This window comes from Sus scrofa, chromosome X (assembly GCF_000003025.6).
Source record: "Sus scrofa isolate TJ Tabasco breed Duroc chromosome X, Sscrofa11.1, whole genome shotgun sequence".
Taxonomy (NCBI): Eukaryota; Metazoa; Chordata; class Mammalia; order Artiodactyla; family Suidae; genus Sus; species Sus scrofa.
In genome coordinates this window covers 21311169-21329200 of record NC_010461.5, presented here as the reverse complement: position 1 = coordinate 21329200, position 18032 = coordinate 21311169, and the positions used below count along the sequence as shown (strand labels likewise).

General features: G+C 37.7%; 1 long non-coding RNA gene and 1 pseudogene across 1 annotated transcript in view; one reads left to right on the top strand and one right to left on the bottom strand.

Annotated features, from left to right (window-relative positions):
* LOC110257768 overlaps positions 1-18032 on the bottom strand; it is a 160461-nt gene that overhangs the window by 53755 nt on the left and 88674 nt on the right. The window lies entirely within an intron of this gene.
* Positions 12473-13950, top strand: LOC110257767 (annotated as a pseudogene).

Genomic DNA, 18032 nt, shown 5'->3' with positions numbered 1-18032 from the left:
GAGAATCACTTTATAATCTTGGCACAATAAAGGCCTTTATAGCTATGAATTAAATTTCTAGAGCCTAACAGAAAAGGTAAAAGTCAATGAAATAAAAATTAACTTTTTTCATGGAAAAAAAGTATGAAAACAAAAAACAAATGAGATCAGGAAATTTATTTGAAACATGCCACTAAGTGTTACTCTCCATTTTATATTTCAAAAAAAAAACTTCTAGAAATTGAGATGGAACAGATTAATATCCCAATATAAAAATGGACAAAAGACATGTCTAGTTAGAGATGAAACACATGACCCTTAAACATGTGATTAAAACACCCAATCTCACTCATAAGATCCCAAAATTTGACAAGACACAGTCAGTTGGCAAGGTTGTGCTACTGGTTAGAGTGCGACTGGTTAGAGTGCAAAATGGTACAACTCCTCTGATTGCCATACAATTTGGCAATCTCTATCAGAATTACCAAATAAATTTGCCCTCTAGACTAGCAATCCCACTTCCAAGAATTCATTCTATATCTTCACAGAGAAGAAATAACGTGTATATAAGGTTGTTTTCTCCTAGACTGTTTGTAATATGAAAACAATGCAAGTGTCCCACAAGAAAATGCTGATGAGGGAGTTCCCGTCGTGGCGCAGTGGTTAACGAATCCGACTGGCAACCATGAGGTTGCGGGTTCGGTCCCTGCCCTTGCTCAGTGGGTTAACGATCCGGCGTTGCCGTGAGCTGTGGTGTAGGTTGCAGACGCGGCTCGGATCCAGCGTTGTTGTGGCTCTGGCCAGTGGCTACAGCTCCGATTCGACCCCTAGCCTGGGAACCTCCATATGCCGCGGGAGTGGCCCAAGAAATGACAAAAAGACAAAAAAAAAAAAAAGAAAAGAAAATGCTGATGAAAGGAATAGAGTACATTCACACAATAAACGTGCGATCAGGAAGCTCTCTTTGTACCTATTCAGAAAGACTCCTACAAGATACTATCAATGATGAGAGGACAATGCAGAACAGTGCATATAGTGTAAGAAAGAAGAGAAAGGAAGATATATTTGTAGCAACATAAATATTGAAAGAACAAATAAGAAAACTAAAATAAGTGATCATTCATAGGGGTAAGAATGGGGATCAGGAAGGACAAGGACAGGATGGAACACAGCTTTTTATATTCTGAATTTTGAACCATGGGAATATACAGAAATTTAAGCATAAAATTAAATAAACAATATTTACTAAAATTTTTTAATGCTCTCAAAGATTTTCCGGCTTTATTCTGTAACACATCTAATTAGCTTATAAAAGACAATTTAATACTTTTTTTTTCTTTTTACAGCCACACTTGCGGCATATGGAAGTTCCCAGGCTAGGGGGTAGAATTGGAACTGCAGCTGAGGCCTAAGCTACAGCCGTGGCTGTGGAATCGAACTGCAGCTTGCAACAACAGCAGGTCCTTAACCCACTGAGCAAAGCCAAGGATCAAATACCATGTGAGGTTGTTAACCTTCTGAACCACAATGAGAACTCCTAATCTTTTTTTTTTTGGTCTTTTTGTCTTTTTAGGGCCGCACCTGCGGCACATGGAGGTTCCCAGGCTAGGGATTAAATCAGAGATACAGCTGCTGGCCTACACCACAGCCACAGCAACGCGGGATCCGAGCCTTGTCTGCAGCCCATACCACAGCCCACAGCAATGCCAGATCCCTAACCCACTGAGCAAGGCCAGGGATCAAACCTGCATCCTCATGGTTCCTAATCGGGTTCATTAACCACTAAGCCATGACAGGAACTCCTAATCCTTTTTTTTTTTTAACTTAATTCTCCAAAATACCTTAAGATTTGATAAGCAATGGTATTTCAGTTTAGCATAGTGGAATTACCAGCACTTTTGCCTTTTCTACAAGTTGACCCCAAACCATTTACCTGGCTCTAATCCCACCAAATGTACCCTTCATTCCAGCCGGTTTACCAGCTGTAAATACAAGTGAAAGAGTCCCATAGGAGTGAAAAGCAAGAGTCATAATAAGTTAGGAAGATGAGACAGAGCCAATTCCAGGTAAGGAAAGAAGTATTTAGGTGAGATTTCCTTGGGTGAGCCTGTGTTAGGGCAGTGTAGTACAGGTTCCTGGATATTTGTGCCATGGGCCCACGCTCTTCAACAACATTAACCACTGGGATGCATTAGGCCCACATCGCCTGGAGTTGGTCTCAGTTCTTCCACTTAGGAGCTATCTCAAAGAGAAGAGCTTGCAGACAGTCTCAGAACTCCATCACTTTGGTACATGCCATGCTGCATCACTGGTCCTAAATGTCATTCTTCCCTTCACCTTGGTCAAATTAATTAACTTCCTCCCACTAGAGGCACAGTGAATTACCAGCTGTCTGAGGGGAATGTTTGAAGAACCTGACCTCCCTTTTAGGGTTTAACCCTAAATGATGAAATACAGGACACCCAGTTAAATTTAAATTTCAGATAAACAACAACTGTTCAAATATAATTACATCTCAAATACTGCGTATACTGCATGCAACATTCTCACACTGAAAAAGTATTCACTGCTTATCTGAAATTTGAATTTAATTCAGCACTCTGTATTTTTATTTGTTAAATGTGGACAAATCTCCCTCCCCTTCACTCCAGCCCAGGAATGAACCTATAATAACAAACGGTGAGGGGGGAGTTCCCATTATGGTGCAGTGGGTTAATGATCCAGCCTGTCTCTGTGGAGCTGCCTGTTCGATCCCCAGCCCAGTGAAGTGGGTTATGAATCCGGCGTTGCTGCAGCTATGGCGTAGGTTGCAGCTCTCACTCAGATTTGATCCCTGGCCTGGGAAGTTCCATATGCCGTGGGTATGGCCAAAAAAGAAAAAAAAAAAAAAAAGCAACAGGGAGAGGGTGCTCCTGTCTCTGACCAAGAAAGGAGGGCAGAAGACATGTCCCAAAAATGCACATTTCTCCTCAAGAGAGGAATGGCTAAACAAAATGTAGTGTATATAATGTATATGTATGTGTGTGTGTGTGTGTATCCCACATATACACATGGAATTTTACTCAGACTTAAAAAGAAATGAAATTCTGGAGTTCCTGCTGTGGCTTAGTGGGTGAAGGCCTCAAAGTTGTCTCTGTGAGGATGCAGGTTCAATCCCTGGCCTCACTCAGTGGGTTAAGGATCTGGTGTTGCCACAAGCTGCAGTGTAGTGGGCAGATGCGCCTCAGATCCAGTGTTACCATGGCTGTAGCAGTGGCCACAGCTGTAGCTCTGATTCGACCCTTGGCCTGCGAACTTCCATATGGCACACGTGCAGCCATAAAAAGAAAAAAAAGAAAAAGAAAAAAAGGAATGACATTCTGACAACATGGATGAATCTTGAAAACACTGTGCTAAGTGAAACAAGCCAGACACAAAAGGACAACTATTGTATGGTTCCACTTATACAAAGTGCCTACAGTAGGCAAGTTGGTACAGAAAGAAAGGAGAATAGAGGTTACCAGGGTCTGGAGAAAGACAGGAATGGGAAGTTGTCGTTTAGTGGGTACAAAGTTTCTGTGTTAGGAGGATAAAGTTAAAGAAATGGCGAGTAAAGATGGCTACACAACATTGTAAATGTACTTAATGTCATTGATTTGTATACTTAAAGTGGTTAAAATGGTAAATTTTATACTATGTACGTTTTACCATAATAAAGAAAAATGTAAAAGACTCCCCAAGGCTACTTGCCACTGGATGGAACGATTTTTCCCTAGCCATTCAGCCGTTTGTCAGTAAAGGATAAACATCAGTTGAGGGCCAGTGTGTTGTTTTTTAAAGATTAGCATGGAGGTATGTGTGACTAGATCGTAAGCTCCCTTTTTGTTACAGAGTCATGCTTTTTCATATCCTCTTTAGTGTCATACACATAGCAGATATTGGAAATTATTTATTAAAATAATTAATGCCTTTGGCCATATTTTTTTTCAGTTAATACAGATTAGCTTACATTAGAAACTTTCTATATATGGAACATTTTTACCAATGACTCATTATGACTTCTGAGTAAATATGCTGGATCAGGCTTTAGTATCTGAACAGATTTTAACATATTAGATTAAACTAGATTCAAGAAGTCCATAACACATACAAACACCAAGCCCTTGATAACCTGCTTGTTAAAATCACAGTGGTTAGTTTACAGAGCAATAAACAATTTATACATCAGGGAGTTCCCACTGTGGCTCAGTGGTAATAAACTCAACTAGAAACCATGAAGACGTGGGTTCAATCCCTGGCCTCACTCAGTGGGTTAATGATCTGGCGTTGCTGTGAGCTGTGGTGTAGGCTGCAGACAGAGCTCAGATCTGGTGTTGCTGTGGCTGTGGTATAGGCTGGCAGCTACAGCTCTGATTCAACCCCTAGCCTGGAAACTTCCATATGCCACAGGTGAAGCCCTAAAAAAAAATAAGAAAAAGAAAAAAGAATTTATAGAATTTATACATTAAAAAATTAAGAGATGGCTATCTACCAAAAGAACTTAACAAGAACTTTGAACCTGGAAAATAATACCTACGATATCCTTGAAAACATTGATCCTTTAAATATTCATGTACCAATTCCTCACTCTTCTGTGAACTTGACACCAGATTAACTCTATAAGACACCAGTGAAATAAGTTAATTGTATTTCATCTTAAATGAGATAACAGTATCCCCTAACATAAATACCATGAATATAACTTAAGGGAAGGATTTATCCAACTGTATTGACAAGTGGAGAAACACTGGATCATTTTGTTTAAGCACTCCATATCTACCCACTTATTTTTCAGTGTCCTTGTGCATAAAAAGGATATAAAAATATCTGCTCCACCGACCTCACAAGGTTGTTTTGAAAGTCAGATGAGACAGTAGCCTTGAACACACCTTTGAAGCCTATAAAGTACTATATGATATTGTGTTGACATTATGAATTTCAGGAATGAAACTGTACTTATCCCAACCACAGACAGGGAGATGAACTGTCAGCAAAACTTTCACATGAAAAAGTCCAACATAATGTCTAATCCTTAGGAAACTGAATTCACATTTCAGAAAATACATTAGATTCCAGGGTAATAATTAATAGGATGGTAAGTGGTACCACGTGTCTGGATGAATTCCCAGGGCTTATTCAAAATATTCACTGAAGTAACCAACATTTGGTTTGGGAGTTTTTAAAGAGAGCATTTGACGTATTCAGCAGATAAGAGGTACATAATTTTCTAGAGATAAAGTAAAAAAAATTTTTTTAAGTGTGAAATAATGAAGTCATCAAATAAGTTGTAGACAAGCTTGTAAACTACAGAATGTCCTAGTACAGACAGCTAATATCTCATGAGATCTTTCTCCTTGGTAGAATCTAGATACCGGGTAAAAGTCATGTTCATTAGAAGTCTGAATGTTCCAGTTGGAAACAATTTCTGCTAACTGAGCCAAAAATATTAACTGGTTCCTAACAAAATTGTATTGCCTTGGCCTCACCAACATTATGTTCTAGCCAACTAAACTGAGAGACTCCCTCCTTCTCCAATAACCTTCAAGAATACAAGCAAAAGGTTCCTCTTTTTTGAGAACATAAGGATGCAAGGACACAGTTGGAAGGAAACAGCCTATAGAATCACAATTTTGACGCTGAAAAACTGCAAAGCTCCTGAGCTTGTTCAGCTGCCAGGAAAAAAAGAGATATCTCCAAACTCTACTAAGGAAGCATAGAACACAGTCTAAGGGATTCAGAAATTATCTGTTTGCCATGAAAGAAAAATATAGAGAATCAGATCGAAATATCCCAACTTTGGATGTTCTTAGTGACTTTCCAATTTGGTTGCAAAATTAAATTAATTTACTCCAAGATTCTCAGGGTTAAAAGATTTACTCTTAAGATGCTCTCTACTTGAAATTGTTATTGTTGAGGACAAATTTAAAATGCATTAGGTATATTCAGAAAACTAAACGGAAAAATAACAACACTAATTGGGCTGACCCTCCTGCCTCCAGAAAGTTAAGATATATGTTTGACAGGTAATTAAATGCAATATTCTAAAATGGGAGTGAAATCAACAGAGAAACTCCACAGAATACAAATGGCAGAGTGGCTTATGTTTGTCTTACCTTCTTTCGACTCCCACAGAATGTTTTCCACTAAAATGGATGTTTGAGCCACTGCCAAAATGAAAAGCATTTTTTGCGGAATAATGGATATTTTATATAGTGAGAAAAAGCAATGTGAAGCTGAAAGAAACAAAGGTTATAATTTCTGGTAGACATGGGTCCAAATTCTGGTTTTGTCATTTACCGGCTCATGATGCTAAGCTATTTAATCTCTCCAAGCCTCAGTTTTTTTTTTTCCTCTATAAAATGGGGACAGTAATATGCAAGGCTGTTAGGAGAATAGGAAATTTCATAAATATTTATATAACCCATTACCGTGCTGGAGCATAGTATACTCACAATAAAGTTTGTTGAGCTGAATATATATTAAGAATGTCAACCTCAGACATTATCTCCAAAAGAGAACATCATCATTGCAAAGATAATAGCTATTATTTTCCTGAAAAGGATGTAGTTAACTCCTGTTGGGACTGTTCTTAGTGCTAACAGCTTTCAAAGACAGATCTCACTTTATTCTTAGCACTCACGCCCAACCACAAGCAGATTTACTCCACATCAGTCTTTTCTTTAAAAAGGGTTATAATGGTATCAAACATTGAAGGCTTTGATTGGATAACTCAAAGAATTTCTCACCTACTGTGACTCTGATTGGCTGAGTGGAAATAATAAAATGGCTACATGTGGGTTGACCTACAAAACTCGTTTTCCAACAACAACAACAAAAAATGGGCATTTAAGAAAAAGAATATCATCTCCGAATAGGAGGAGAATGTTGTTTTTCCAACCCCATTATTCATTTTCAGCCTCTTGTATTTCTTCAGGACTACTAGAAATAAGATTTGCAAATAAAGTGAAAAGGTGATCCCCATGTTACATTTAAGGGCTTGGAGAATGCTAATGAGATATTTTTTTACTTTTAAAAAAACTCAGAAATAAAAAATATATTAAAAGGAAATCCACCCAAAAAATCAAGATAATGTAGAAGAAAAAATCAAAGACTGAATATATATTTTAATCCAATCAATCAGTCTGCCTGGGTTTAACAACAACTCATGCATATATACATACACACAGCCTATTTGTGGTGATTTCCTTCAGCTTGAGTATGGACAAATTTTCTCTCCACTAAGAATGGGTTCTTTTATTCTCGGTTTCATTCAAGTAATAGTGGACTCAACTTTTCCTTAGTATTGTGCGATATCATGCTGTGGAAATGGCTTCAAATAATGAGCACTGGGGGGGTGAGTGAAATGCTGCTCATGTTTACACTGGTGTACAGGCACAAACAAAAGCTCCAGCACACTAACAGCATTCTGTTGATCTGCTGATTTTCTCCAATATGGCTCCTGCTGAGACACAATAACAAGGGAAAATAACAAAAAGTCAGCTAAAAGATCTGTTATGGGGATGGAGAGGAACATCTTTTTAAAATAAGACTATAATGTGCTCATATAGTGTTGAAATTCACCCACACTGGTCAAAATAGTTCATGAAGTTGAAGTTTCAACACTATTCAAAATACTGCCACAGGGAGCTCTACTGGTGCATGTCAAATAATAGAGTCCAAGGGCTTCAGCCAGTCTAAAGGAGATGCTCATTATCTATGCTACCCCTTCTCCTCACCCTTCTTACTCACCACCCAACTCAAGAGTATTGTTGGAGGCAGCCAACAGTAGGTCATGTGGCCAGAAACAGACATAGTTCATAATGGATGTATAGTACACAACATGAATAGAGTAATTTTGACATGTGAGCTCTACCAGTATACCTCCCATTTTTATGACACAATAACAATTTTCTGATTAACTTATGAGCTTTCCCAACAGAAGACTAAAATCAATGCAATGTATATAGCTGGCCTTCCCATCCCAAGGAATATTAATTTTGCATAAGCATTTATCAGAGATTAAATTCCATAATCTCTGATAGGAAAAGGGAAGGGAATAAATCCGGGATTCCCTTAATTAGGTGTAATTTTCTGTATTTCTATAAATAATTTCACATAAGATCTTCAAAATCAGTTACCATAATGGAAGGCATCATAGATGTCACAATGATTTATTATTCTATCTTAATAATGAATCAACAGCATTTCTGCACACCGTGGTGCTGGTAGGTACATTACGAAAAGAAATCTAGGCATAGGGAAATGACTGGCCTTAACCCCAAAATTGTTAGGAGATGGAATAAAAGTGAAAGCAACACAAAAAGGCATATAATGAATTTAATGACACTCAAATAGCTTGGTCTCTGCTGGATGCCACTGGTCTCCCTCTAAACATCCTATTCATGGCACTCACAATACCGGTAGCATCACTTTTATTGACAATTTTCAATTTGCCGTGACTCTTTACACCAATTCTACCACCCAACTACTATAATTGAAGAGTTGGAACAAAGGTAAGTTAATGGTTCAAAATAGTTTTTTAAATTTATATTTAAATATTTCTTCCTCTGCCACCATGACACTCCCCTCCAAGCTTATTCCCCTCTTCCTTTTTATATTTGTTTATGAGGTGGAAGAAAGGTTTGAGAGAAATGGAAGAATTGGCGGGGGGGGGAGAAATTCAATAACAACTCATTGCTCCTAAGGCCCCAATACCAGAACCTGTGATATCATCCACCAAAGATATGAAGATTGGAAAAGACCCAAAGTAAATTTGTCAGGGAGGCCACAGTGGGGAATAGTCTTAACCTTAGATGATAGAATTTGAATTTAAAAACTCCTAAATGAAAAAACAATGAGATCCAAAGGAAATGGAAATTAGTAGGGATTACAGTGCATGGATTAATCATAAATCTTTCGGTTGTCATTGACATAAATCTAATACAAAATGACAAAAATAAATGGGATTTTTGAATTACATAATTAAGAAGTCCAGGGAGATTCAAGGTTCAGGAATGGTCTGAACCAAAGGTTCAAACAATGTTTTCAGAACTCCATATCTCTCTACCTCTATTCTTCAGCTGTTTTTCTCAGAAGGTTCTTTCTTATCTTTCATTTCAATAGCTGTTACCTTGGCAGAAGAAAAAGAAAGCTTCATCTTCTTAACATTTCCAATAAAAACACCCAGGTTTGAGTTCCACTGACCAGGACAAGCTCACATATTTATCCCTGTAGTGAAGGGAAATGGACTGGGGCAGGGGGAGGGGCATACTGGCTCAACCCAAACTTCATGGTCTGAGAGTTTTCCAAAGTAAAATTGAAGGGCTATTACCCCAAGAGAGAAGAATGGACACATGGCAGAACAAATTAAAAATACATCTACTACATTAGTGCTACATGTTTAAGGATGAAATGAAATCTAGATATGTACAGTTTGGTTAATTTAGATGAAATTGCTAATTGTTTCCCAACATCCATTTTCTCTTTCTTTCTTTCAGTAATAGATTGCCCAGGTTTTATCTGGGACACCACCACCTTTACAGCTAGGTGTAGCTGTTTAACTAAGTTTAGGGTGATGGGACAGAAAAGTCATGTGCACCTTTTAGATCATCTCAGAGATAAAGATGTCTCTAGGAACTTCTTCCTACTCCCTTCTTGTTCTCTGAGAAATAGCTAGAACTACAGCTGCTAACTTGGACCAAGATCTAGATGCCACTTACTGAAGATGGGAAAGTTGACCCACTAACCTGGGTTACTGAATGACCTAGTAGGGCAGAAATGACTACCCAACCTAAACTACTCATCTAACCTTTGGACTTTTTTTACTCGGAACAAAAATAAGCACCTTAGCTGTCTATCTTATATGCCTTGATCAAGTCACTATATTTTGGGGTCTTTTTGTTTAATTTGTACCCTAATTAATATCTTAAAAGACTCGCCATGGCCAAGTTTAGAGAAAAATGGCAAAAATTATTTTTAAATAATGGACCCACAAGGGTTTGTGAGTATATTTTATCACATACATGTAGCATTTTATGTAACTACAATATAGGATCTATACTAAAAGCATATTTCTTAATCGTTATAACATTAGATCTTTACACAAGTAAAAGTATAACAATAGTTATCTCTGAGTGATAGAATTAGACATGATTTTTACTCTCTTCTTCATGCTTGCCTTCATTTCATAAATTTTCTAAAATTAACTTACGTTTCAAGTAAAATAGAGGTTGTTATCAACCTTACAAAAAGTAAGGAAATGGATTTTCCAAGAAAATTCTGTACAGGAAATCAATATATATTTACCATTCAGTGAGAGATGATGCACCAATGATCAAAAGCCAGATACATGATCTCAAGCCAGATACATGATCTCAGATACTGTGGTAGATTGCAAAAATTCCACAAATTCTTTCCATTTCTATATCTATGCCCCTTTGCAACATGACTGCAATTCCTTCCATCAGAGTAGAATCAGCTCCTTCTACCCTTGAAATCTGAGCTTGGCTGTGTGACTTTGTCGATGAGACATTAACAAATGTGGTAGAAGCCTAGACTTGAAAAATAATTTTGCACACTGGACCTTGAGCTTTCTTGCTGCTCTTGGGAACCCTGAAACCACTGCATATGAACAACCCAGGCTAGTGTGCTGACATGTACCCAAGTTATTCCTGTCATCCCAGGTGACATCAAGCCAACCATATGTGTCAGCGAGGCCATTCTAGACCACAGAGCCCTGGCCTTGCTGGCCTGGACAAGAAGAGCCAACTAGATGATCCACAAAACTGTGAAAAATAGTCACATTTGTATAAAGCCCCAAGTTTTGTGACTGTTATACACCCTGTTAAATGGAAGATGCCCTCTGGTTTAATCATTTTGAAGGATAAAATATACATTAGATAGGTTTTATTGGGAAAAAAATGATGAATTTTCCAGAGAAAACACAGCATTATTTGAGTTTATTTGGCTTAAAGTGTAGGAAAGAAATGACTAAAACAGAAATTAGAAATCAAAAGCAATATATAAAAGTAATAATGAATATGGTATTTGTAAAGTTTCAAGGTTCAAGTAGCATTATGTAATATTTTTCACTCATGAAATTCTCAGGAGAAATGTAATGGGCAGGAAAATCATTGATGTTTTGAACTGGAAAGAAATTTACAGTTCATAAGATTCATGCACTTCACTTAACAGTTGAAGAAACTGAGACTTAGAAAGGTGAATTGGTTTCCTACGTTTTACACAACTTATGCCAAAAAAATGCTTCACACCATTTTGAAGGCCTCTTGATTCTAACATGAAATCATAGGGTGACTTCAGAACCTTTGAGACAATGGGTTTAGGAATTCTGAGCCAGAACACTGCCTGATACTGATTAAAAGCTCAACATATGAAAACCACAACAAGCAGCTTAGGGATATAACAAAGTCACAGTCAGTCCAACGAGCTCTCCAAAAACATTGGCTCAGCTCCAAAATAAAGTCCCCCAAAATGCAGAACAGACCAAATTTTGAAAGTAGAGGATAGATATATTGTTATAAGCAATTAGAAATAAGAACTTCATTAAAGCCTTAGATTTCTTTCTTTTCTGCCACATACCCCCCCTTTTTTTTTTTTTGCATGTTGGGGTTTTGTTTAATGATTTTTATTTTTTCCATTATAGCTGCTTTACAGCATTCTGTCAATTTTCTACTGTACAGCAAAGTGATCCAGTCACACACATATATATATAGTCTATGGATTAAGAAGATGTGATATACATACACAATGGAATACTACTCACCATAAAAAAAGAACAAAATAATGCCATTTGCAGCAACATGGATGGAACTAGAGACTCTCATACTAAATGAAGTAAGTCAGAAAGAGAAAGACAAATACTTATATCTGGAATCTAATATATGGCACAAATGAATCTGCCATATACTCTTGATGAAATCTTTACCATAGACAATGTTTGAGTCCCCTCCAAAGTTCATACGTTGAAAACTAATCCCCACTGTGATGGTATTTAAAGGTGCAGCTGGGAGTTCCTATCGTGACTCAGTGGTTAACAACCTGACCAGCATCCATGAGGACTCCAGTTCAATCCCTGCCCTCACTCAGTGAGTTATGGATCTGGCGTTGCCGTGAGCTCTAGTGTAGGTCACAGACGCAGCTCAGATCCAGCATTGCTGTGGTTCTGGTGTAGGCTGGAGGCTATAGCTCCAATTCAACCCCTAGCCTGGGAACCTCCATATGCCGCTGGTGCGGCCCTAAAAAAGACAAAAAATAAATAAATAAATAAAGGTGGAGCTTTCGGGAGGTGACTAGGTCATGAGGGCAGAGCCCTCATGAATGGGATTAGTGCCTTTATAAAAGATGCCTCAAAGAGCTCCCTTGCTCCTTCCGCCAAATGAGGACACAGCAAGATTGCCATTTCTGAACTGAGAAGCAAGCTCTTATTGGACAGTAAATCTGCTGCTGCATTGATCTTAGAGTTCTCAGCCTCCAGAACTATAAGAAATAAATGTCTATTGTTTAAGTCACTCAGCCTAGTTTGAACGAAGGCAAACATGCACAGCTGAAATGGAAATCCTCTAGAATTGCACACTGAGTTTATTGTTACAAACCTACCAGATCAAAACTCAAAGGCTTAAAACAGTAAGTTATTATTGCTCATAGTTTTGCAGGTTGACTACGTGGTTCTTCTGTTCTCTTCTGCACTCTTTCATGCAGCTGTATTTGGCTGGCAAATCATGTTGGGGCTGGACTCAGCTGGGACAGGTGGCATAGCTAAGCTGCTGTTTCCATGTGGCCCTCCACCCAGGACTTCATGGAACAATGATCCTGGGCAGGGCTCAAAGATGACGACGAAGACTCTGAAACTTACACATCACATTCTATTGATCAAAGCAAGTCACATGGCCAACTCAGACCCAAGGGGTAAGGCAAAAGACTCCACTTTTTGACGGAATGAACTGAAAAATGCTGTAGCCATGCTTTTAGACCTGCCACAAACACTCTGATGCAGGCTCTGATATCTACTTTTGTGCCATTTACACCTAAATAAAAATGACACCACTGAAATGAAAATGCCCTCGAACTGCATTCCTAAACATTTCAGCTGCACCAAACTGAAATTTTTCTATGGAGAGGCCTTATGGTATTTACCTTATTGTAATTGTAAAATACATTAATAATCTCCCCAAGCAAGATGCTGCATTAGGAATTATAATGAACAGTGACCACGAACAGTCATATCCAAGATGGTTATAAACTCAACATTGCCAATACACAATGCTGCAAATAGGAGTGCCAGAGTTTTTTGTATCAAATTTAAAATTTAAGATTGAATGCTAAAATGTGGGCAAACAGGTAATAATGGACACTTTTCACTTTTTTTGTTTGTTCGTTTTTCGTATGACCAACAGGTACCACAAGTTGGCACAAGTTTACTTGACCAATAACCCCTCCGAACTCCGCACCCTGGAGAATTAGCACAACAAAACCTTCACTCGAGACATCACAGGGCTGGTGAAGCAGTGCCTGTCCTCGGTATACAAGAACATCCAGAGGCTCACCAAGACCTTTTTAACACTGTCATTAGAAGATATGGCAAGTCAGGTGCAGTTGTCTGGATCTCGGGAGGCAGAAAAGTATGTCATACACATGTTAGAAGATGCTGAAATTTTTGCAAGTACTAATCAGAAGGATGGGATGATCAGTTTCCATGATAACCCTGAAAAGTATAATAACCCCGCCATGCTACTACATTCCTAAACATTGATCAAGAGATGCTGAATTGTATAGAGCTGCATGAACAGCTGAAGGCAATGGACCAGGAGATCGCTGTGAACCCCCAGTTCATGCAGAAAAGCATGGGCTTGCAGGAAGACGATTCAGGAAACAAATCTGTCCAGCTACTCTTGAAGCCAGCACTCATCCTGGATTAAAGAGAAGTGATGGCCCTGGTCGAGGCAGGTAGTGTGAGGCCGGCAGGGAGGACCAGCCTGTCCCACCTGGGCCTGAAGACAGGCATAGTGTTTAACATCTTCAGTTCTATGTACTTTTGGAAAACCATTCTCTCTGCAAAGAAAGGAAAAAACTTTCAAACTTGCAAGGCAGCGTGGATGTATTTATCCTTGGATTAATGTTACTGCATTAAATTTACCTTATTAAAAAAATAGCACATGGAAGTTCCCAGGCCAGGGATTGAACCCATGCCACAATAGTGACCCAAACTGCTGCAGTGACAAAACAGGATCCTTAACCCACTGTACCACATGGGAAATCTGGGGGACACTTTTTGAAATAATCTTTGAGAGTTCCCTAATGGCCTAGTGGTTAGGGATTCGGCATTGTCACTGCCGCGGCTTGGGTTTCACCCCAGGCCCAGGAACTTCCACTTGCCAGAAGGGAAGCCAGGAAAAAAATCTTTGGATAAATATATTTTTAAACATGACCCACAGGCAGAAACTATAGGTGAAACAATTGATAGCTTTGAATATACACATATTTAGGATCCCTGCTTGACAAATATATGTGACTAATGTCAAGTAAAAATAATAAGTACTTAGAGATTTACTAAGAACCAAGTAATATTTGAGGTACTTCATGTATTTTAATTCATTTGATCCTTATAACAGCCCCTTCCCCCACTTTTAGGTTAACAAACTAAGGAAGAGAATAGTTATATGAGATGCCAAAGTCAGGTAGTATGTAGCAGAGCTAGTATTTGCAAGCAAGCAGTATTGGCTGCAGGGTTTAAATTCTAAATCACTATGCTCTACAGAAAACCTGGAAAACATGAGCAAAATAAATATGACAAAGGGTTAATATCACTGATATGTTAAGAACTCTTGCAAATAAAAAAGATGCAAAAAAATAAAAATAGCTTTCTACAGACAAAAGCTATGGACAGACAATTCACAAAAGGAAAAGGAAAGTGACCCATAAAATATAAAAAATGTTCATCCTCACTAGGAATCATAAGAACTCTAATGAGATACCATTTCTTTCTTGGCCAGTTCAACAAAAACAAAAAGAATGATAATACCAATGGATTATTGCTGGTAGGAAGGTTAAGTGTCACATGTTCCTGAAGAATAATTTGGATATATATACACCATTCAACCATTCAAACATACACATGGTTTGATCTAGCAATTTTATTAATAGTAACCAGCAAAGAAATAATCAGACAAGCACATGAATATGTAGGTTAAAGAAATTTACTGTAGCATTGTTCATATGCTATGATCCCTCCATAAATGGGATACTATTTAGCTTTTAAAAACAATGATGCATATTTCCATCTCCTGACACAGAAAGAGGGTTACAACATACTGTTAATGGAAACAGTAGGTTTACAAAACTATTTAAAGAATGAACATTAAAGGCCAATCTCACTGATGAACATAGATGCAAAAATCCTCAACAAAATACTAGCAAACCAAATCCAACAATACACTAAAAGGATTGTACATCATGATCAAGTGGGATTTGTCCCAGGGATGCAAGGGTTCTTCAATATCTGCAAATCGATCAGTGTGATACACCACATTAACAAACTGAAGAATAAAAACCATATGATCCTCTCAATAGATGCAGAAAAAGCCTTTGACAAAATCCAACACCCATTTCTGATGAAAAACCCTTCAGAAAGTGGGCATACAGGGAATCTACCTCAACATAATAAAAGCCATATATGACAGACCCACAGTGAACATCATTCTCAATGGCAAAAAGCTGAAAGAATTCCCGCTGAGATCAGGAACAAGACAAGGATGTCTGCTCACTACTACTATTCAACATAGTTTTGGAAGTCGTAGCCTTGGTGATCAGAGAAGAAAAAGAGATAAAAGGAATCCAAATTGGAAAGGAAGAAGTAAAACTACCACTATTTGCAGGTGACATGATACTATACTTAGAGAATCCTAAAGACTCTACCAGAAAACTGTTAGAGCTCATCAATGAATTTGGCAAAGTCACAAGATATAAAATTAATACACAGAAATTGACTGCATTTTTATATAGTAACAACAAAAGATCAGAAAGACAAATTAGGGAAACAACCCCATTTACCATCACATCAAAAACAATAAAATACTTAGGAATAAACCCACCTAAAGAGACAAAAGACCTGTACTCTGAAAACTATAAGACTCTGATGAAAGAAATCAAAGATGACACAAACATATGGAAAGACATATCATGCTCTTGGATTGGAAGAGTCAATATTGTCAAAATGACTATACTACCCAAGGCAATCTACAGATTCAATGCAATCCCTATCAAAGTACCAAAGACATTTTTCACAAAACTAGAACAAAATATTTTAAAGTTTGTTTGGAAACACAAAATACCCAGAATAGCCAAAGACATCCTGAAAAAGAAAAACAGAGCTGGAGGAATCAGGCTCCCAGACTTCAGACTATACTACAAAGCAACAGTCATCAAAACCATATGGTACTGGCACAAAGACAGAAATATAAATCAGTGCAACACGATAGAAAGCCTAAAATTAACCCCATGCACAGTCATCTAATCTATGACAAAAAAAGGCAAGACTATACAATGGAGAAAAGACAGCCGCTTTAATAAGGGGTGCTGGGAAAACTGGACAGCCACATGGAAAAGAATGAAATTAGAACACTTCCTAACACCATACACAAAAATAAACTCAAAATGGATTAAAGACATAAATATAAGACCAGACACAATAAAACTCTTAGAGGAAAACATAGGCCAAACACTTTCCGACATAAACCACAGCAGTATCTTCTCAGATCCACCTCCTATAGTTATGACAATAAAAACAAAAATAAACAAATGGAACTTAATTAAACTTAAAATTTTCTGCACAGCAAAGAAAACCCTAATCAAAATGAAAAGACAGCACACAGAATGGGAGAAAATATTTGCATATGAAGCAACTGACAAGGGATCAATCTCCAAAATTTATAAACACCTCCTACAGCTCAATACCAAAAAAACAAACAACCCCATCCAAAAATGGGCAGAAGATCTAAACAGACAATTCTCCAGAGAAGACATACAGATGGCCAAAAAACATGTGAAAAGATGTTCAACATCACTCATTAGTAGAGAAATGCAAATCAAAACCACTATGAGGTACCATCTTACACCAACCAGAATGGCCATCATCCAAAAGTCTACAAACAGTAAGTGCTGGAGAGGATGTGGAGAAAAAGGACCCTGTTACACTGTTGGTGGGAATGTACATTGGTGTAACCACTGTGGAAAACAATATAGAGATTCCTCAGAAAACTAAAAACAGAACTACCATTTGATCCAGCAATCCCACTCCTGGGCATCTATCCAGAGAAAACCATGACTCGAAAAGACACACGTACTCCAATGTTCATTGCAGCACTCTATACAATAGCCAAGACATGGAAACAACCTAAATGTCCATTGACAGAGCAGTAGCTAAAGAAGAGGTGGTACATATATACAATGGAATATTACTCAGCCATTAAAAGGAAAGAAATAATGGCATTTGCAGCAACATGGATGGACCTAGAAATTATCATGCTAAGTGAAGTCAATGAGACAGTGAGACACCAACATCAAACACTATCACTTATATATGGAATCTAAAAAAAAGGACACAATGAACTTCTTTGCAGAACAGATACTGACTCACAGACTTTGAAAAACTTAGTTTCCAAAGGAAACAGGTTGTGGGGTGGGGGGTGCACTGAGGGTTTGGGATGGAAATGCTATAAAATTTGGTTGTGATGATTGTTGTACAACTATAAATGTAATAAAATTCATTGAGTAATAAAAAATAAATTAAATTAAATGCATACAAACACAAAAAAATCTGTGTATACATAGATCACACATCTCTGATCATGGAGGTTTTTTTAAATCTTTATAATGTCATACTTTAGTTTTCATATAACTCTTGATATATTTCATGTATCACTTCTATAATTTTAAAAAGCCAATCATCTTCTTTCTAGAAATTTAGAGCAACGAAACACTTTCCAGGCCCTAAAGTAATTCCCTTCAGTAAAACCTACAAG